The sequence below is a fragment of the Vulpes lagopus genome, chromosome X (assembly GCF_018345385.1).
Source record: "Vulpes lagopus strain Blue_001 chromosome X, ASM1834538v1, whole genome shotgun sequence".
NCBI lineage: Eukaryota > Metazoa > Chordata > Mammalia > Carnivora > Canidae > Vulpes > Vulpes lagopus.
In genome coordinates, this window is record NC_054848.1 from 113,648,144 (window position 1) to 113,671,288 (window position 23,145).

Below are 23,145 nucleotides of genomic sequence, written 5' to 3' on the forward strand. Positions count from 1 at the left end.
TCAGAGAGAGAGGTCTTTTGGTAAGTCACACAAAAGTATGTAATGTGCTCACAACAGCTCCTCCCTCCATTCCCTTTGTAAGTAGTCACCTCTTGGAGTCATTTTATTTTATTTTTTTTCTTGGAGTTTTTATTTATTTATTTTTTAATAATATATTTATTTTTTATTGGTGTTCAACTTGCCAACATACAGAATAACACCCAGGGCTCATCCCGTCAAGTGCCCCCCTCAGTGCCCGTCACCCAGTCACCCCCAGCCCCCCGCCCTCCTCCCCTTCCACCACCCCTAGTTCGTTTCCCAGAGTTAGGAGTCTCTCATGTTCTGTCTCCCTCTCTGATATTTCCTACCCATTTCTTTTCCCTTCCCCTCTATTCCCTTTAACTATTATTTATATTCCCCCAAATGAATGAGAACATATAATGTTTGTCCTTCTCCGATTGACTTATTTCACTCAGCGTAATACCCTCCAGTTCCATCCACATTGAAGCAAATGGTGGGTATTTGTCGTTTCTAATGGCTGAGGAATATTCCATTGTATACATAGACCACATCTTCTTTATCCATTCATCTTTCGATGGACACCGAGGCTCCTTCCACAGTTTGGCTATTGTGGACATTGCTGCTAGAAACATCGGGGTGCAGGTGTCCCGACGTTTCATTGCATCTGAATCTTTGGGGTAAATCCCCAGCAGTGCAATTGCTGGGTCGTAGGGCAGGTCTATTTTTAACTCTTTGAGGAACCTCCACACAGTTTTCCAGAGTGGCTGCACCTGTTCACATTCCCACCAACAGTGCAGGAGGGTTCCCCTTTCTCCACATCCTCTCCAACATTGGTGGTTTCCTGCCTTGTTAATTTTCCCCATTCTCACTGGGGTGAGGTGGTATCTCCTTGTGGTTTTGATTTGTATTTCCCTGATGGCAAGTGATGCGGAGCATTTTTCTTGGAGTCATTTTAGATCAGCCTTCTCAAACATCAGTGAGCATAGAGAGCTCTGGGGCGGTTGCTACTAATTCTGATTCCTGGGCCTAGTCACCAACCTCTTAACCTGACATCTCAGTAGAATGGGGACCAGGATTTGCAACGTAAACAATATCTCAGCAGGTTCTGAGGCTGGTAGTCCATGAACAATAGCCTGAGAAACACTGTTTTTTAAAAATTTCATTTAAAATCCAGTATAGTTCACGTGTTATATTAGTTTCAGGTGTACAATACAGTGACTCAACGGTTCCATACATCACCCAGTGCTCATCACAAGTGCACCCCATCACCTATTTCACCCATGCTCACCCTCTTCTCCTCTGGTAATGAGCAGTCTATTCTCTATAGTTAAGAGTTTGTTTCTAGGTTTGCCTCCCTCTCTCTCACTTTCTTTATCCCCCGTTGCTCCTTTGTTTTGTTTCTTAAATTCCACATATGAGTGCAATCATATGGTATTTGTTTTTCTCTGACTGACTTATTTCACTTAGCATAATACTCTCCAGCTCCATCCATGTCATTGCAAATGGCAAGATTTCATTAGTTTTATTGCTGAATAATATTCTATTGTGTGCACACACACATATACCACTTCTTTATCCATTTATCAGTCAGTGGATACTTGGGCTGCTTCCATAATTTGGCTATTGTAAATAATCCTGCAATAAACCCAGTGGTCCATGTGTCCCTTTGAATTAGTGTTTTTTTCTCTTTTTTGGGGGGGGGGTACATACCAGTAGCCTGATTACTGGATTGTAGGGTAATAGTTCTGTTTTTAACTTTTTGAGGAACCTCCATATTGTTTTCCACAGTGGCTTTACCAGTTTGCATTCTTACCAACAGTTTAGGAGGGTTCCCCTTTCTCAGCATCCTTGCCTACACACCTGTCATTTCTGATTTTAGCCATTCTGACAGGTGTGAGGTAATATTTCATTGCAGTTTTGACTTGCATTTCCCTGATGAATGGCATTGAGTGCTTTTTTTTGGGGGGGGGAACACATGCCTTTTATTGATCTAAGGAGCATAACTAATTAATAGGCTTGGGCAGAGCTCCCCTATCTGTATGGCTCCCATCTCCTTCTCCTGGGAGTTTGTGACTCACCCCCAGGGAGAAGAGTGTTCTGGACAGGGGTGGCAGACAGAGCCAGGATAAAAAATACAGTACTGGGGTCTGAAAGGGTATCATGGTGAAGTAGAAAACACAGGGTTATGAGATCATCCAGATAAAAAGTCCACCAGGGCAGGAGAGAAGTTTCTCCACATGGGCCCCCCACCTGCCCTTGCCAGGAATGGGAGGGGGCAGGAAGTTTCGGCTGGAGATTTCCTACTGTGCTCTTCATGCCATCAGCATCTCCCGGATGTTGTCCTCAGCTTCCTTCACACTCCGCTCCAGGTAGGATTTTTTTTCTGTTCTAGTTCTTTAATTTTTTCTTCTGCTATTTTCTGTTTCTCTAACAGTTGACTGTGAATTACCTCCTTGGACCAAAGAATAAACATTCTTCCTACACCTTCATACATGTTAGTCTCATCTACCAAAGTCATAATCTCTGTATCTGTAAGATGCGCGTGCTTTTTCGTTTGGTTTAGCTGTTCAATCTGTATGTCTGCAAGCTTCACCTTCTGCTGAGTGTCAATAACTTTGGCTTGAAGTTCTGTGAAGGCCTTCTTCAACTCCACATCCACGGGAGCCGCCATCTTGGTTCACTCGGTGCTTCTCTGAGCACTTTTTCATGTGTGGGTTGGCTCTCTGAATGTCTTTGGAGAAATATGTGTTCAAGTCTTCTGCCTATTTTTTAATAGGATTATTTGTTTTTTTGGGTGTTGAGTTGTATAAGTTCTTTACATATTATGGATACTAACCCTTGATCAGATACGTCGTTAGCAAATATCTTCGCCCATTCGGTAGGTTGCCTCTTAGCTTTGCTGATTGTTTCCTTTGCTGTGCAGAACTTTTTATTTTGATGTAGTCCCAATAGTTTATTTTTGCTTTTATTTCCCTTGCCTCAGGAGACATATTTAGAAAAAGGTTGCTACCATCAATGTCAGAGACCTTACTGCTTGTGTTCTCTTCTAGGATTTTTATGGTTTCAGGTCTTTCATCCATTTTGAATTCATTTTTGTTTATAGTGTAAGAAAGTGGTCCAGTTTCATTCTTTTGCATGTAACTGACCAGTTTTCCCAACACCATTTTCAGAAGAGACTTTTTCCCCATTGAATGTTCTTTCTTGCTTTGTCAAAAATTAATTGACCATAGAGAAATATTTATGATTGTATTTTATCCGTGAGAAAATATCTCAACTCTCTCAAAACACGAATGAATTCTAATCCTAGATTTTCTATTTATTACATGTACAACCTTGATTCAATTTGTAAAATGAGGATAAGATTTGATATGCCTAAATCACAGGGTTATTACAAAATCAGACAAGAAAATATGTATCACTGGTTCCTAAATCAGGTTTTGCATCAGAATCACCTAGCACTTATTAAACATACAACTAAATGGGTTCCACTCCCAACCCACTGGATCAGAATTCTTGAGAATGGGTCTTGATATTCCTTATACCTCTCTTCTATGTTAGAACTCCTGTTTTCTAGATATTCTGTTCCTTATTTTCTTTGTTACACCCATGTTTTTTTTAAAGATTTTATTTATTTATTCATGAGAGACACAGAGAGAGGCAGAGACACAGGCAAAGGGAGAAGCAGGCTCCTTGCAGGGAGCCCCATGCAGGACTCAATCCCGGGACCCTGGGGTCACGCCCTTGGCCAAAGGCAGACACGCTCAATCACTGAACCACCCTGGCGTCCCTACACCCATGTTTTAGTGGAAACCATTATCTGGCAGCTTCCTGAGAAAGGGTGCATGAAGAGAATTTTAAAAATCTGAACATGAGATTATTTGACCCCTATAATCAATTCCTGGTTTGGCTAAAGATATAATATTATGTAGGAAATTATCTCCCTTCACAAATTTTGATCATAATGCTAATGCTTCTTTCTTTTCTTTTGTAGGTGGCTTAAGGTTTTACCCTCAATATTTCTATTTCAAAGAGCCTTTGTATTTACCTGCTAATTTACTATTTCTGGTGTTCTATGTTCATTACTATTGACCTGAGCTTCCATCCTGCATCATTTCCATTGTTTACAGAAATTATTTAGCATTTCTTTGAGTGCAGGTCTGCTAATGAGTCTCTCAGTTTCTGTTTATATAAAAAGGTCTTTCACTCTTTTGTGAAGGACTATCATCTTTTTAAAATTTTTTTTATTTTTAAATATATTTTCATTGGAGATGATTTGCCAACATATAGTAATACACCCGGTTCTCATCCCATCAAGTGCCCCCCTCAGTGCCCGCCACCCAGTCACCCCGTCCCCCCGCCCACCTCCCCTTCCACTACCCCTTGTTCGTTTCCCAGAGTTAGGAGTCTCTCATGTTTTGTCTCCCTCTCTGATTTATCCCACTCATTTTCTCTCCTTTCCCCTAAAATCCTTTTCACTATTTTTTACATTCCCTGTATGGGTGAAACCATATAATGTTTGTCCTTCTCCGATTGACTTACTTCACTCAGCATAATACCCTCCAGTTCCATCCACGTTGAAGCAAATGTTGGGTATTCGTTGTTTCTAATGCCTGCGGAATATTCCATTGTACACATAGACCACCTCTTCTTTATCCATTCATCTTTCAATGGACACCGAGGCTCCTTCCACAGTTTGGCTATTGTGGACATTGCTGCTAGAAACATCGGGGTGCAGGTGTCCTGCCATTTCACTGCATCTGTATCTTTGGGGTAAATCCCCAGCAGTACAGTTGCTGGGTCATAGGGCAGGTCTATTTTTAACTGTTTAAGGAACCTCCACACAGTTTTCCAGAGTGGCTGCACCAGTTCACATTCCCACCAGCAGTGGAAGAGGGTTCCCCTTTCTCCGCATCCTCTCCAACATTTGTGGTTTCCTGCCTTGTTAATTGTCCCCATTCTCACTGGGGTGAGGTGGTATCTCCTTGTGGTTTTGATTTGTATTTCCCTGATGGCCAGTGATGCGGAGCATTTTCTCATGTGCTTGTTGGCCATGTCTAGGTCTTCCTCTGTGAGATTTCTCTTCATGTCTTTTGCCCATTTCACGATTGGATTGTTTGTTTCTTTGCTGTGGAGTTTAATAAGTTATTTATAGATCTTGGATATTAGCCCTGATATCTGATAGGTCATTTGCAAATATCTTCTCCCATTCCGTGGGTTTTCTTTGAGGTTTGTTGACTGTATCCTTTGCTGTGCAAAAGCTTTTGATCTTGATGAAGTCCCAATAGTTCATTTTTGCCTTTGTTTCCCTTGCCTTCATAGGTGTATCTTGCAAGAAGTTACTGTGGCCAAGTTCAAAAAGGGTGTTGCCTGTGTTCTCCTCTAGGATTTTGATGGATTCTTGCCTCACATTTAGATCTTTCATCCATTTTGAGTTTCTCTTTGTGTCTGGTGTAAGAGAGTGGTCTAGTTTCATTCTTCTGCACGTGGATGTCCAATTTTCCCAGCACCATTTATTGAAGAGACTGTCCTTTTTCCAGTGGATGGTCTTTCCTGCTTTGTCGAATATTAGTTGACCATAGAGTTGGGGGTCCACTTCTGGGTTCTCTATTCTGTTCCATTTATCTATGTGCCTGCTTTTGTGCCAGTACCACACTGTTTTGATGATCACAGTTTTGTAGTACAACCTGAAATCCGGCATTGTGATGCCCCAGCTATGGTTTTCTTTTTCAGTATTCCTCTGGCTATTCGGGGTCTATTCGGGGTCTTTTCTGATTCCACACAAATCTTAAGATCCCAACTCTATGAAGAAAGTCCATGGTATTTTGATAGGATTGCATTGAATGTGTAAATTAAGGCTATCATTATCTAATACAGAATTTTGGGTTAACTTTTTTCTTTACCTCCTTAAAGAAAAATGTTACAACTGTGTAGCTCCGTTATCTATATAATTATATAGCTCCATTTTCTACCCCTACTTTGATACAATTAATATAGCTTTTAACAGATTTTCATGTGCTAGAAACCTAAGAATATATTTAGTTGTTACTTTATATAATTTTAGGTAATATAAAGAAGCTGAGAGAAGAGAAAAAGTATATATTTATGGAGTATATTATTTACCATTTCTGGTTTTCTATTTTTTCCTGTGGATTTGAGTTCTCACCTGGTCTCATTTCCTTACTCAAGTACAACTTTGCATTTGCCACCTCTTTTGTGCTGTTACCATCAAATATATTACTTTTTGTACGTGTTATAGAGCCAACAATGTACTGATATACATATTATTTTGAGGCATTTAAAAAATCACTTAACAGAAGGAGGAATATACATTTATGTCGTCTTTTATAATTAAGCAACTACCTTCACCAGGGCTCTTCGATATTTTATGTGGATTTGACTTTCTGTCTGGTATCATGTGCTTTCATGCTGAAGAACTTCCTTTAGTATTTTTTGAAAGCAGATATCCTAGCAAGAAATTAGCTTAATTTTTATTTATTGGAAATATCTCCCCCCCCCCTCAGTTTTGAAAGGTCATTTTTTTTTTTTTTGGTTCCAAGATACTTGGTTGAAACCTCTGTCTGCTGTACTGCCAATTCTATGGAACACAGCAAGTCATCCAGTTCTATTTTGTTCTCAGAGGCTCCCAGGCATCTAGAGTAGCCAGGTCCCATCAGCATTCTGAGACAGGCGAGACAGAAACCAGTCCCTCAGGAAGCCCCCAGAAAATCTGAAATATTGGTTGCATGCTCTACTCTTCCCTTTCTCCCTGAAGGAGAGGCTGCCAAGCTGTGTCAGCTTCTGTCAGTTGTATCACAGGTCCTCTGGGGCAGCAGCACACTGCGCAGCTCTTTCTTGTTCTCAGTAGCCTCCAGGCATCTAGAGCACGCCACGTCCTATCAGCACTCCAAGACAGGTGAGACAGAAGGCAGTCTATCAGGAGCCCCCCGAGAAGTCAGAACGTTGAACTATGGTCCAATATTCTCTTTTTCTCCACAGGGAGCATATGGGAGCTGGGATTTTCTGCCCAGTTGTGTGACACTATTGGGATAGACTACGGAGAGAGAGTGCCAGGAATTTTCCTACTGCCTTTGGTGTGGCTGGTTTTGCACTTGCCTTAAGTTCAAAGGATTTTTATTTTATTTTTTAAAAGATTGCATTTATTTATGAGAGAAAGAGAAAGAGAAATCATGAGCAGGTGAGGGGCAGAGGGAGAGGAAGAAGCAGACTCCCTGCTGAGCAGGGAGCCCGAAGAACTGTGGCTGGATTCCAGGACCCTAATATCACAACCCGAGCCGAAGGCAGACACTTAACCAACTTAGCCACCCAGGTGACCACAGGGGACTTTTAAATGGTTCTGAATTTTTCACAAAGAGAATTGGTCTATGTGTTTTTAAATTGATGTCTCTGACCTAAGAAAGAGAGTCTGGGGTTTCCTATTCTGGAATCTGGCTGTTGTCCTGTGAGGATTTTTCTGGATTCCGTATTGAAAATATTTAAGGAAGGGAAGAAGCAGTTAGGTCAGTTAGGAGGATACATAAGAATTCAAATGTGAGATGGTGGTGATTTTTAAATTTTTTTTTCAGATTTTACTGATTTATTTGAGAGAGTGAGCCAGTGAGCATGAGTGGGGTGGCAGGGGAGCAGAGGGAGAGGGAGAAGCAGACTCCCTACTGAGCCTGACACAGGGCTCAATCCCAGGACCCTGGTATCATGACCTGAGCCAAAGGCAGTCGCTTAACCGACTGAGCCACCCAGGTGCCCCAAGAGATGGTAGTGATTTAGACCAACATGGTAGCACTGAGAATGTGTGGGAAATGACAGTCCAGATATATTTTGAAGACAGAATATACAGGGTGTGCTGGTGGATTGGAAACAAGATTGTGAAGATCTGACAATGATGACCCAAGGATTTTGGCCTGAACAACTGATGGACGGAATTGTTTCTAATTGAAGTGGGGGGGGGGGGGTTCAAATGGATTGCATGAGGAGGGGAAAAATCAAGACCTTGTTTGGGAGATGTTAATTTATAGTTGCCTATAATGCAATCAGTAAGAAATGTAAAGCAGGGGTTTTTTTTTTCTACAAATTTTTATTTAAATTCTAGTTAATGTCAGTGTAATATTGGTTTTTGGTGTAGAATTTAGTGACCTACCACTTACATACCACACCTAGTGCTCATCACAAGTGTCCTCCTTAATCCATATCACCTGTTTAACCCATCCCCCCACTGCCATCCCCTCTGGTAACCATCAGCTTGTTCTCTCTAGTTAAGAGTTTGTTTCTTGGTTTGCTTCTCTCTTTAACCCCTATGTTCATTTGTTTTGTTCCTAAGCAGGCAGTTTAGATATAAGTCAGATGCTCAGGGGACAGAGATTGCATGGGTTTAAAAAAAAGAAAAAGCACAAAGAAAACTCCACCATAACGGGGGCATTATGATGGAAGTATTTTTGCCTGTTTGTTTAACTCTGCTTTGTTTACTTCCTAGAACCTGGCTTATATAAGAAGTATAAATATTTATTAAATTGAATTTACATGGTTTCTATATGGTAGTATAGATTTCAACACACGTGTTCAAGCCAACACATTGAATCAGAAGTTTATAGTGATACATCTGTCATTCAACTGCACATTTGGCTTCCTAAGACAAAACTAGGTACTTGAGCCACATATGGTGAAAAGGGGTGGTGATATTGTTTTCGGGTCAACTTGTTACGAGGTTATAAAGTCAGGTGAGTAATTTTATTATCATTGCTTGAAACCTGGCTCTGAAGAACCTCCAGAAATGTCACTTCAAATATGTTTAAAGAAATGAAGTATCCTTACTGCTACAAGGCATCAAATGGAACATACCAGTGGTAGTAAAATAGTTTTGAAGACTCTGCTCATTTAGAAACTATTAATTACATTGCTTATAATTATTCTAAATATTCAGAACAGAAGAAAGTGTGGAAATACACATAAATGTATATGCATATATCGAGAGAAGAGAGAGATTGATATACATGCTTGTGTGTGTGTAATTAGTGAATCAATTAATTATCTCATTCATACAGCTAACTGCTTAGTTTTAGTCTAATTCAGACTAACTAGTTTTAGTCTAATTAGCTATGAAACCAATGCAGGATGGTCTCTTATATTGAAAACACTGAGATCAGGTGTCCCCATTTCAGCGCTCATGTACAAGGCTTCAACCTTTTTCACGTCTGATCTGTAAGAGAGAGTGTGCTAAATCAGCACAACAAATTCTAAACGTGAGTTTTCATCAGCAAAGTAAATAACATTCCAGATACACGAATTGCCCGAAAATATTGTGCGGGTCTCATTGCCTTCGCATAAATGAAGGGTAAAAGAAAAATGTCCCTGTAGTTTATGTTCTTTGCAGCGGCTCTCTTGGTCAAAGAATCCATCCAATTTTCATGGAATTCTGTTGCCTGACACCACTAGAAGTTTTGTTAAATTCCACATGACATTTTGCCACATCTGGTTTGAAACTTACTGCTCTATCTGGCTTGAATGAACCTCTCTTATAACATGCTTCTAGAGTGACTGTCCAAAGAGACAGACAATTGGGATTCCATCCAGCCTACTGAGCAGGTTGAACTGTCTACTAAAATATGTATATTTGGTAAAATGCAGCCTCAGTTTTACTGGCGCAGTAACATACCACTCTGTCGTGAGGGTCTAGGGGAAGAGACCTCTGACCCTCAGTTGGCTAAAGAACATACTAGTTGTGAAAAACCAATTCGGTTCATGTCTATTTACAATCTTGTATTTTCTGTTCTTTTTATGGCACTTATTTCCCACTTTATGTTACAGGTTTTTGAAATTGAAATGCTTTATCTGCACTAGACTGTGGCCTCCTTGGGGGCAGGGACAGTGTTTCATTTGTACAATTTTATGTTCCTCTAACCTTAGCCCCTTGTATTGCATAGAGTAGGCACTCAGTGGAGACTGAGCAAGTTTACCAAAACTAAACTGAATTTGACCCCATGCTTTGAAGCTAAGAAAAGCAAACACATAGCCATGATGGAAAGCTGTCTGTATAATCTATTCAAGAGAAATAATCACCTTCCTCCTAAAAAAGTCTTTTCTTTTTAAGATCTTTGCCACTTAATGAAAAACAAAAAATCACTTTTAAGTAGTACCGATTTGCATCTAAATAATTAAAACAGAGCCCCAAGGAAAAAGTAACTTAAGATTTAATTGGTATATTGTGTATTTTAAAGCCTTCTGAGATAGTTTACTCCAAAGTAGTACATAATTCATAATTTTCAACTGTTTTATTTTTATTTTTTTAAAGATTTATTTATTTATTCATGAGAGACACATACAGAGAGAGGCAGACACATAGGCAGAGGGAGAAGCAGGCTCCTTGCAGGGAGCCCAATGTGGGACTTGATCCTGGATCCTGGGATCATGCCCTGAGCCTAAAGCAGACGCTCAGCCCCCTGAGCCACTCAGGTGTCCCTCAACTGTTTTAAAACTAATCTCTTCCTACATTTTTTATTAGCTTCACAAATCCAGTGTTATTTCTTTTTGAATGTTTAGAACATGTTTAAGTACAAAGTATTTGTTAAACTATGCCCAGTATGTCGTGTATTTTATCACATGATCCTATAAATACATTAGTTTTAAAGTGTTTTTTTTTGTAATCTCTACATCCAATGAGGGGCTCAAACTTATGACCCCAAGATTAAGAGTTGCACACTCCCTTGACAGAGCCAGCCAGGTGCTCATGTGCACTTTTTGGCAGCAGGGTGGGGGAGGGGGATACACATTTATTTTTTAGAAATGGAAACAAAAAGAAAATTTTCCACTGTAAAGTCAAAACTGTCCTTTTAAACAGGAAAACTAAAAGGATATAGGTATAGCAGATAGCTGGGGCACTCTCTTTTTGGTACTAGAAAACTCAAAATAAGAATACTAAAAGAACATGTATTTATGGGAGGCTCTTTTGTTTGCATTTGCAAATGCATTTTAGATTAAAATTTTTACTTATATTGCTCTTTAGGAAAGCAAACAATACACACAGCACCTTAATAGATAATTTTCTGTTCAAAATTTAAAATCCGTATCTCCAAATTTTACATGTTATATGGCTTATTTTAAGAAATATTTGCATTCCTTCTAAAGAAAACATAGGCAGGTAATGTTTTTCTACATCTACATTTTATAATGCACACACAACAAACAAAATCTGACTGGTTTAACAAAGCCATAAAATGAATCTTATCCACAGGTTTCATTAAGTATCTTATTGCCCAGTGATGTGGAACCACCAACACATGAAAAACAAGGTCCAGAGCCAATCTAAGACTTCTATACCACCCAGTTATGCCATGGTTGACTGTGAAAAAGGTCGGTGAGATAATCCTATGTAATTTTTGTAGGATGCTTACTGAGAAGAAAAGAATAATTCTGAAATCGAAAAGGACTTTGAAGTGGGAAGTTTCAGCAGTATTTTCATATAGCTTAAACAAAGCATAGATCAAAAGACATAATGGAGCTACTAGAGAGAGTCCATAGTTATTCAGAAAAGAATGGGCTCAATTAAAATTGGAAATAGGATAAATTAGGCTAGCATTTCGTTTTTCAAGCATTCATTAATTCATTTAAAAATTATTGCTCACCCCGCAAACATTAGGATGGCTACTCGAAGAAGAAGAGAAAGAAGAAGAAGAAAAGAGCTAGTGTTAGTGAGGATGTGGAGAAATGGGAACTCTTGTGCACTTCTGGTGGGGATGTAAAATAGTGTAGCCTCTGTGAAAACCAACGTTTTGTGGTACCTCAAAAAACAGAAAATATAATTACCAAATAATCCAGCAATTCCAAAAGAATCGAAAACAGGGTCTTAAAAAGATATTTGTACACCCATGTTCATAGCAGCATTATATTCACAATAGCTAAAGCATGGAAGCAACCCAAGTCTCTATCCATGGATAAACAGATAAAATATGGTATACATGGACAATGGGATATCATATAACCTTTAAAAGGAAGGTATCTAAAATAGTCCAGAAAGCGGAAAATAGGATAGTGGTTGTCAGGTGCTGGCGAAAGGTTGGGGGGGAAATGGGGTATTGCCACTAATTTTCAGTTACATAGATGTGTAAGTTCTAGAAATCTGTACAAATCATGCCTAAAGTTAACAATGTTGTGTTGTACACTTAAAAGTTTGTAAAGAGGGTATATATAGTGTTAAATATTCTTCAAAAATAAGAAGGGAATCTTGACACAGGTTATAACATGGATGAAACTTGAAGACTTTATGCTAAGTGAAATAAGTCATAAAAAGAAATACCATATGATTCCATTTATATAAGGTACCTAGAGTGGTCAAATTCATAGAGACACAAAATAGAGTGGTAGTTGTCAAGGGGTGAGGGAAGAGCAAACGGGGCATCATTTAATGAGTATAGAGTTTCAGTTTTGCAAGATGAAAAGAGTATTGGAAATCCACCGCACAATAATGTGAATATATTTAACACTACTGAACGGTACACTTAAAATAGTTAAAATGTTAAATATTATGTTATGTGCATTTTACCACAGTAAAAAGTTAAAGATAACTTTAAAAATTATTGTTGAAGGGTGTCTGGATGGCTCATTTGGTGAAGCGTCCAACTCTTGGTATTGGCTCAGGTCATGATCTCAGGGTTGTGAGATCAAGCTCTGCATTGGGCTCTGTGCTCAGCATGGAGTCTGCTTGTCTCTCTCCTTCTGTTCCTCCCACAGCTTACACTCTGTCTTTCTCTATTTTGCAAATAAATAAATAAATAAATAAATAAATAAATAAATAAATAAAATCTTTTAATAAAAACAATTATTGGTGAATGTCCACTATGGGCTGAAAAATGCATTCTATGTTGAGGATAAGATAAAAAAGACATGATCCAGCATTTTCACTACTGGGTATTTACCCCCAAAATACAAAAACATTACTTCAAAGGGATACGTGCACCCCTATGTTTATTGCAGCATTATTTACAATAGCCAAAATAGGGAAGCAGCCCAGGTGTCCGCGGATAGATAAGTGGATAAAGGAGAGGTGGTATATATACACAATGAAATATTATTCAGCCATAAATGAAGTCTTGCCATTTGCAACACCATGGATCTAGAGAACTTGGTGCTAAGTTAAATAAGTCAGTCAGAGAAAGACAATATCATAGGATTTCATTCGTTTGTGGAATTTAAGAAAGAAAGAAAGAGACAAAAAAACAAGCAAAGAAAAAAAGACACAAAAAGAAATAAACCAAGAAACAGACTCTTAGCTATAGAGAACACATTGATAGTTACCAGAGGGGAGGTCTGGGGTGTGTGTGATGGCAATGAAGGAGGGCACTTGTGATGACTACCAGGTGATGTATGGGAAGTGTTGAATCACTATACTTATGCCTGTCACTAATACTACATTGTATGTGAACTATACCGGAATTAAAAAAAAAAAAAGATATGGGGACACCTGGGTGGCTCAGAGGTTAAGTGTCTGCCTTCAGCTCAGGGCGTGACCCTGGACTCCCAGGATCGAGTCCCACATCGGGCTCCCTGCAAGGAGCCTGCTTCTCCCTCTGCCTATGTGTCTGCCTCTCTTTCTCTGTCTCTCATGAATAAATAAATAAAATCTTAAAAAAAATTAAAAAATTAAAAAAGATATGATTCCTTTCCTCAAAAGGTTTAGCGAGTAGACAGCCAAAGAAACAATGACACTTGTGTATGCATGGGGATAATTCACAGGGGATAGAGCACCTAAATCTATGTGAGGTGGTTATTGAGTCTTTGCAATTAGGGCTGAAGAATAACCAAGAAATACTATAATATTTGAGGTGTTTTTCTACACTAGCTGTCTGACCATAAGCACATTTTTTAATCTCTCTGAATCCCAATTTCCTCATTGGTAAACATGGGAATGACCTATGTCAGAGATTAATTGGTAAAGATGACGGGAAATAATATACGTGAAGTTCCCAGCACAGTTTCTGGTGCACAGTATTGCACAGCAATTTGTATCTATTACCATGAGTGCTGTTGTTTCATTATTTTTACAATTGTTGTTTTACCCTTGCATCAACTTTTCCTTTTGCATTGCTAAATTTTGCTGCTTTCAACCTTGCTTTTACCTTGCTATCCACCCCTCCTTTCCTATTCCACTCTCTCTATCCAGTCTCTCAGCATTTCTCACTTGGGCAATTACAAAAGAATTCTCACTTTTCTTATTGTTGTCTTCCAAACCATCCTTTAAATTGTAGCTAGAGTTGTTCAGACTTTGAGTTTCCTAAAAGACAGTTCAGATCACTTGGCTCTCTTCTTTAAGAATCTTGAAACTTTCCTCTGCTCACAAAATAACATCTCAATCCCTTGCAATGCTGGTTTGAGCTCTCCTAAATCAATCTCCACCTATCTTTTCTTTCTTTCTTTCTTTTCTTTTTTTTTTTTTTTTGGTCACTACAATGTGTGATGCTCTTCTTTATCCAGCTATAATGGACTGCTCTCCACTTCCCAAATATGTAGTGCAGTTTTGGCATTTAATTCTTTTATACACAGCATTTCTTTTGGTTGAAATACCATTCTTCACCTTTTCAAATTATATTCTTCTTTCTTATCCCAGTTCAAATGTCATCTCCCAAGTTCATTGTTGCATAGCAATTCGAATATCAGTATAATTGTTTATTCCCCTTAGTATTAAATTCCCTGTTAATTTTTTTTTTTTTTTTTGCCCAAAGAATATAATCTAAACTCCTGAACTTGGCCTTCTGAAGCACTCATGCTATGATCCCTTCTAAGTCCACCTCTAACCGTTCCCTTACAAATATCACTGGCTCCAACAAACTGCTAAGTCTCTTCAATTCTTATATACAAAGCGATTTTAAATATTCAAGACCTAACATGAGCCGTCAATTAGACTTTCCTCAAAACCTCACCCCAGAAATCACTCCTGATGTGTAATTCTGTAATACTCTCTGTCAGCACCCCTCACTTTTCTTTGGACTCTGTGCTCTGTATATTAGCATTTGATTTGTATTAACCTTCCAATTAAATTGCTTCTCAAAACAGAAAGAATCTTGTTTCTTTGTATTCCTAGCATCTCACACTGTCTCTCAGGTAATAGATGTTTGTTCAGGTGGTTGTTTTAGAGAAGAAAGGGCTGAAAGAGATTTTAGGGTCCATCTAATCTTGTCTCCTCATTTTCTAGAGGAGGAAATTAGAACATAGAACAGGGTAAGGTGTTGTCTAGAAAAGTCCAGCCAGTTAATGGCAACATGCAAAAAAAGAACTTCAGGTTAGAATTCTTTGGTTGATAATTTGAGGCTGTTTAAGATGCTATTTTAAATTTTATAAGATAGATTTTGAAATATTTATTGAGAGTATTTTTTCAAAATATTTTGTTTGTATGGAAGCCAATTTAGTTTTAAATAAAAAGTTAACTATATACAACCTGATAATATTAATGCAGAAGTAAAAGATCTCTACTACGTTTTAAAATAAAAACTTTTAAAATAAAAAAAATGCATTTTTAAAAAAAGGATAAAAGCTACAGAGACAGTTGCACAATATACATACAAATACTGCCACTGAATTATATACTTGAGAATGGTTAAAATGTCGAATTTTATGTTATATATTTTTTACTATGAATAAGGATAGCAAATAATGTAATATAGCAAAACCCACTGAATTGTCCACTTTGAGTGGGTGAATTGCATATGTGAATATTATGTCAATATATCTGTTTTTTAAAACTAAGAAGAGAGATATTTTTCAGACTTAATATTACTTCATCACTGAAAATAAATGAGAAATTCTGATGTGTTACTCTATAGTCTTCAACCAACTACCTATATTTTCTTCTGTAGATAAAGGCTGATGCTTTCTGTTTAAGCCATCAAAAGAAGATAAACGTTCACGTTTTAACCTAGTGAATCTTTTGATTCAAAGATACACTGCTACCTACCAACCTATGACAATTTGGCTAGTCACCAATTCTTATATTCTTTTGGAAAATATCTTAGCTTTCCACAATTAGACATAGGTAAGGGCTATGCTTTCTTTCCCTCATATTTGTTAAAAGTAGGAGGTTGCCATGTTAAAAGAAAACAAGTTAGATCAGTTTGTGTCAAATCTAAGTTAAAGAACAAAGACACGGAAAGCCAGTTACATAATGAATCCTTGTCGCTCATGGGAGTCCCACCCTCTAGCCTCAAGTAGTCCAACAAGATCTCTGTGCCAGAACCAGTGATATTCCCAAGGTAGTAATGGTCAATCTTATTCTTGAGTCAAAGGTCAGAATCCTTCTGAAATGCAGGGGGAGGATGGATACAAGACTAACAACACAGATACTGTAACACGCAAGTAGTTTAGAGTGACTCATTTTAGCAATTAAGTCTCGTTGATTTAGGCGACTTAGTAATGACATGGCAGCCCAATTACAAATAACTTTAACACACCCTTGATCTTAAAAGTAAGAAACAACAATGCTGATAATAATTTATCATTTAGTGAGTATGTACTATGGGTCAGGTAGAGGGCTAATCTGGGTTTCTACTATAGCAGGCATAAGAAGAATTTGAGAGGTTGTTCAAAGAAGCAGGAGTGTAGCAGTGGGTGGAAACAATGAAACAGAGAAAGCCAGAGACTAAAAGGTACATTATGAGTTCTCAAAATAATAAGCTTCTAGGACCCCTATACATTTAAAATTTTGAGAGTCCTCAAAAGATGTGTGTGTGTGTGTGTGTGTGTGTGTGTGAGAGAGAGAGAGAGAGAGAGAGAGAGAGAGAGAGATCTATCCAGGTAGCATTAGAATTGAGTCTTTTATGGTAGGTAGGAGTTCAAGTGGAAAAGTTTTAGAAGGGACCTTCCTAGATGGGGCAGAAATGTTCAAAGTCATGTCAGAGGATGATCTACTCAGGAAATATTAGTAGAACCAAAAACAATATTTACAGTTGTGCAAAAGATGAGAAATACCTTAAACGTGCACAAATGAGAACAATGGTTAAGTAACAATAGTAGCCACATGTTTTATAATACTATGCAATGATTAAAGCAATATTCTGCATCAGCAATTTTTAAATGTTTTGGCCTTAGGATTCATTTGCATTGTTAATAATTATTAAAGACCCTAAAGACTCTGAGTTTTTGTGTAAAGAGTTTATTTATTTTTTTTTTGTAAAGAGTTTATATTCAATCGCTATTTACCATATTAGAAATTAAACTGAAAAAATATAAAGCAATTATCTATTAATTCACTTAAATACAACAATAATAAACTCATGTTAACATAAATTATGCACTTAAGATAAAAAATATATTTTTCAAAATAAAATATACTGTAGCACTGAAAGTGTCATTGCTTTACATTTTTTGCGAAACTCTTTAATGTCTAATATAATAGAAGATAGCAGGATTTTCATATCTGCTTTTGCATTTAATCTGTAATGATACGCTGTTTTGGTTGGATCATATGAAGAAAATTCAGCCTCAAACAAATACCTAGTCAGAAAAGGGAGTAGGCTTAATCGACTTTCTAAATAATTACGAATATTATTTGATATTTCAACAAAACTCAACAAGAATTTCTTTTTTTTCCAACAAGAATTTCTTAAAAATAATTGCAAAGTTAATTCTGAATCCATATGAATGAATTTTGACTTGTGTGATTTTGTAATGTCTGCATGGCCATTTAAAAAATACTACTCCACATTTATTAATATTACCACCATCTCAACAGAAAAGGCTTTGAGCTGCATGGTTTTTTTGTTTGTTTGTTTGTTTGTTTGTTTGTTTTGAGCTGCATGTTCAGTGTGGAATCTGGGAGAGATTCTCTCTGTCTTTGTCTCTGACCCTTCCCCCACCCCTCCCCTCAAATAAATAAGTCTTTTTTTTTTTTTTAATAAAAGGCTTTAAGTACTGGGAAGCTAGGAAACTCATGGTGGTGGATACAAAATTTCCAAAAGTCTAATTCTGATTTGAACTGTCTTTTTTTTTTCTTTTTATTTATTTATTTTATTGACATGTTCTTGATGCTAGGGTGGACTTCTTTTTTTTTTTTAATTAATTTTTATTGGTGTTCAATTTACCAACATACAGAAAAACACCCAGTGCTCATCCCATCAAGTGTCCACCTCAGTGCCCGTCACCCATTCCCCTCCAACACCCGCCCTCCTCCCCTTCCACCACCCCTAGTTCGTTTCCCCGAGTTAGGAGTCTTTATGTTCTGTCTCCCTTCCTGATATTTCCCAACATTTCTTTTCCCTTCCCTTATATTCCCTTTCACTATTATTCATATTCCCCAAATGAATGAGAACATACACTGTTTGTCCTTCTCCAATTGACTTATTTCACTCAGCATAATACCCTCCAGTTCCATCCACGTTGAAGCAAATGGTGGGTATTTGTCGTTTCTAACTGTCAAATATTACCATTGGCAGCAATTACTGTCATTTGTTTTTCTTGAAGTGGCAGGCTCATATTTACCTTGGGGGAAATGTCTGCAAAATAACCAACTCTGAATGACCACAGTTTTTTTTCTCTCATTCATTCTTTCAGGCTAAAATGGTGTTCCTTGAAACATAGTAGATAGTTCGGTTCATAACTCAAAATATTTCACAAATGATTTTCCTCAAGATCACAATCAGACTTCAGTACATGTTTTCAGAAATGCTTCATGTATACTTCTCATTTTGTCAAACAGCATGGTAAATAAAAACACATGTGCTCAAGGGTAGAGAATTAATTAAATTAAGCTTTATTGTTCAATCAAGAACTTTCTTAAATGAAACTGGATTTTAAAAGAACTGATAGTGCATGGATGGAAATATACAATAACTACTTCTATAAGTTGATGCCATTTCTTCCTTGATTTGTGCTAAGGCACCAGCAGTTTATCCACCATTGATTTTATATCAACAATACAAATTGCAACACAGTGAAAAAAATAGTTTTAACCTCACAGACCCCCTGAAAGTTTCATGAGAAACCCTAGTGTCAGTGGGACACAATTGTACCACTGCTGTATATTTCTAAATTGTCCTTCTAAAATATGAGAAGATACTCTTTGTCCTCTTACTTCTGCCCTCATTGTTCAAAAGTTGTCCCTAAGGTTGTTCATGTTCCTATATTTATAGTCATCTCTGTGGCATTAGTTTGGGCGTGCTGAGAACCAAATCCCAAGGCAAGATTAGGTACACAAAAGGTTTACCTAGGGAGCAGAAGGTGAGGAGGGCCTTCAAACTATGAGTCAAGTCTGACACCTCTGGAATGAGAGAGAGAGGGAAGGCAGCTTGAAAGAAGGTAGAAAGGGTAGGAAGAGGCTTGGATTACAGAGCAAGTCCAAGGGTGATTTGGTCAGGTAAGTGGAGAAATATCTAGTCAAAGTTTTCCAGTGTAGGAGTGCCATGTCCCTCCACAATGGGCCTGCCTTAGTACTTCAACATGCTCCATCATTGGCTGGGTGAAGCCCATGAGCAGTGAGAACTTGGTAGGCATGCAGTGGTTGATCCAGAAGGACAATGGCTATAGCCATCAGTCTCTCATGCTCTATAAGGTATAAGATCTGAGGTCATTTTCATGACCCCACCCCCCACAGTCACCCCTTGCATCAAACAGATCCGTTTCTCCAAGCATGTTTTGGGAACATTCCCCATGATTCTAATGGTCCTGTCTTACTTTGGGGAAACTGAGAAGTGAGAGTTTAGTGAACAAACTACAATTACCATCACTGTAGTTGATCTTGGGGTTGCAATAGGTACTCATCTTCTCCTTTTCTCTACCACTTATTCTAGATTCCCCTTATTATTAGCTATCATTGTGGCATGAAAGTAAGAGAGCCAGTAGGTGCAAAGAATTCCTCGGTGAGGCAATATGAAAATATGGAACAGGACACCAAAATCTACAGGCTTATTTGCTACATCCATCATGTTAGGTACAATGTGTGTGTGTGTGTGTGTGTGTGTGTGTGTGTGTGTCTATTGTGAGAGACAAACAATAATTTTCCTTCCACCTTTCCTTAGAAAAGGCTTTAAGTACTGGGAAGACAGTGAAAAGACAGATTCATAGGAGAAAAGCAAACAAAAGTTTAATAACATGTATACCTCATATACACATGAGAGAGGCCCAGGAAACCTGAGTGCCATCCACAACCCCCGAAATGGCCCAAGTCACCACCTTAAATCCATCTTTCATTAAAGACAAAAGAAGATGTCGAGGGGTAGAGGGGATTCCATTATAGGAGGCTGTCAGGAAAAGCACAGTAAACACAGGTAAGTTGCAGATTTAGGTCCTTGCCCCTTCCACTGATAAGAGTTTCTAGAGATAGAATCATCCTTCTCTTCCTGATATAGAAAGAGAGACATCCTTACAAATAGAGATTTCCCATATAAGTGGAAATATCTCTCACAAAAGGGTAGCTTCAATTCAGTTTTCGGAGTTTCTACTGTGTCTGCTGTTTCTTAAAAATAATCAGCATAAAATAATCCTTAGGCCAAAGAGACATATTTTGGGATGTTAAATTCTATTCACCTGAAGTGAGTGTGTGGATTATAATTATATATATATAATTCTCACAAGTATGGTAGGTTAATGTTACATTCATTTTATGAATAAGGATATTATTAAAACTCAGTGAGGTAAATTTTCTTGTTCAAGTTTATTACAGATGGTAATTGGTGTATAATTTCCAATAATTATAATTTCCCATTGCCTGAGCAACACTACTTTAGAAAAAGAAGACCTCTGGGCAACCTGATAGTTGCTTACTCTACATATCACTCTGCAAGGTCTCTCCATGGAAATAATATAGAAGAAGCAAGAGGCATTGATATAAAAAAGCTAAAACCTGCGGCGCCTGGGTGGTTCAGTGGTTGAGCATCTGCCTTTGGCTCAGGTCGTGATCCTGGGGTTGTGGGATCGAGTCCCACATTGGGCTCCCCGCAGGGACCCTGCTTCTCCCTCTGCCTATGTCTCTGCCTCTCTCTGGGTGTCTCTCATGAATAAATAAATAAAATCTAAAAAAGAAAAGTTAAAACCCCTGGAAGTAGCTCTTGCTCTTCTGATATCATAATGTAGCAAAGCATTTCTATATACTTTGAGAGTATTAGAGCTGGTATCTTCTAGCAGATAATTCCATAGGCATAATATCTTATTAAGCCTTAACCTTTCCTTTATAAAGAAATATGAACTTACAGCTAGAGCCTTATTTATAACAGTTGTTAGCTGGCATTTGGTATATGCTTAATGGTTCCTGCTGTTTCCTGAGAAGTAAATATAAACCTATAGCACCTAATTTTCTTCCAAGTCTATCATCAGGCCTCACCTCCAGATCCTCAGGGACACTTAGCTCTTAACTACTTCCTTTGGTTTTCTTTTCAGTACATTTATTTTACAAAATAATAATTGCATCCTTTAAAATTTGTTTCTCAAAAATAACATCACCAACCTAACTCCTGGGGAAAATTGTAATTGAATCAATGTTTAAGAAGAGGTTGAGAATATCACCTAATCTACTCCCTCTACCACCACCCCCTTTTTTCACAGATTAGGAAATCCAGACCAAGCAAGAAAAATATGAGATTTTCAAGGTAATAAGGCTATTTAATGGCAGAGAGGTAGTAGACAGGTTTACCCTCTTAGAGCTCCCCAGGTAGACAAGAGAAACACAATTTTGAACACAAAAGAAGAGTTAACTGGCAAGGTGAGAGCTAAAAGAGACAGGAGGGCAGTAATAGATGATGATGGGCATTTGTAAAACCAGTAAAATCATCCTTACTAATCTTTTCTTGGGGAATGAAGATATCTCTATGAGATCCTGATTTTAATTCCTTTGGGTATGTACCCAGAAGTGGGATTGCTGGAGCATATGCTAGCTTTATTTTTTGAGGAGCTTCCATACTGTTTTCTACAGTGCTGTACCAGTTCTTTTTCTTTAAATAATCTGTACTGGTATCTTTTTTTAAAGATTTTACTTATTTATTTGACAGAGAGAGAGAGAGAGCGAGAGAGAGCGCATAAGCAGGGGGAGTGGCAGGAAAAGGGAGACGGAGAAGCAGGCTCCCCTCAGGGCAGGGAGCCCAATGCAGAGACTCTGTTCCAGGACCCTGGGATCATGACCTGAGCCAAAGGCAGATGCTTAACCAACTGGTCACCCAGGGTCCAGTGCTATACCAATTCTTGTACTTCCATCTTTCATCTGGGGCTTAAGCGGGGGGTAGCAGGGGATGGGGAACTACAGAGATGGGAAAATGAGAGTGAAATGTCATTTGTGCCAGATGTGTTAAAAAAATTCTAATTATTTCAATTCCTCTTATTCTGCTAACTCATCTGTTAGACCAGAGCTTAGGCAAGTCACCAAAAAGAGTTGGAATCTAACATGGCTATGTCCATCAAGGTAGAGTAGGTTATGCTGCAGGAACAAAAAAACCCTCAAAATCCAGGGATTTAAAACAAGTTTCTTTTATACTCAGATGATGTATCCATCACTGTTCCACATGGGGGGCGCTGTTATTCCAGTTACTCTGTCTCCCAAGTTGTCAAGAGTAGCCATCATCTTGTAACATTGCTTGTCACTGTGCCAGAGGAAAGAGAAGTGACATAGTCACCTCTGTTCATATTCATCGGAAGGAACTAGTCCCACAGCCCACCCGACCACAATTCTGCTATGTGCTTGTTAGAAAAACCTGATGTATTTGGCAAACAGAATTAATGGCCGTCTCAATGGCAAAAAAAAAAGGTTTCTTTTGTTCTGTATCTAATAACTCGGGAAAATATTAAAGCATGACCATCTTAGATTTTTTGAGTTACACATGTGATGCTGACTATCATCTTCACCTAACTTGTACATTGAAAATGGTAATAGCCCCTGAATTATCCTGGTAGTACGTCTGCCCTCTGACTGGTCTCTTTCAATGACAGTGATCTCACTACCTAAACAAGCAGGATAGCCAATATTTACACACCTATCATTGATACTGAAGAATGTTCATACTCATATTTGGATGAAATTTGATTTGTTCTGACATTATTGGTCCAGATTCTACTCTATAGAAAAATAAGAATATATTAATAATAGTAGAAATAATAATATGCATATATAAATGTATGCATTTATTTTTTAAAAAGATTTTATTTATTTATTCATCACACACACACACACAC

General features: G+C 38.0%; 1 pseudogene; it reads right to left on the bottom strand.

Moving 5' to 3' along the window:
• Positions 1–2,300: 2,300 nt before the first annotated feature.
• Positions 2,301–2,671, bottom strand: LOC121482286 (annotated as a pseudogene).
• Positions 2,672–23,145: the final 20,474 nt, after the last annotated feature.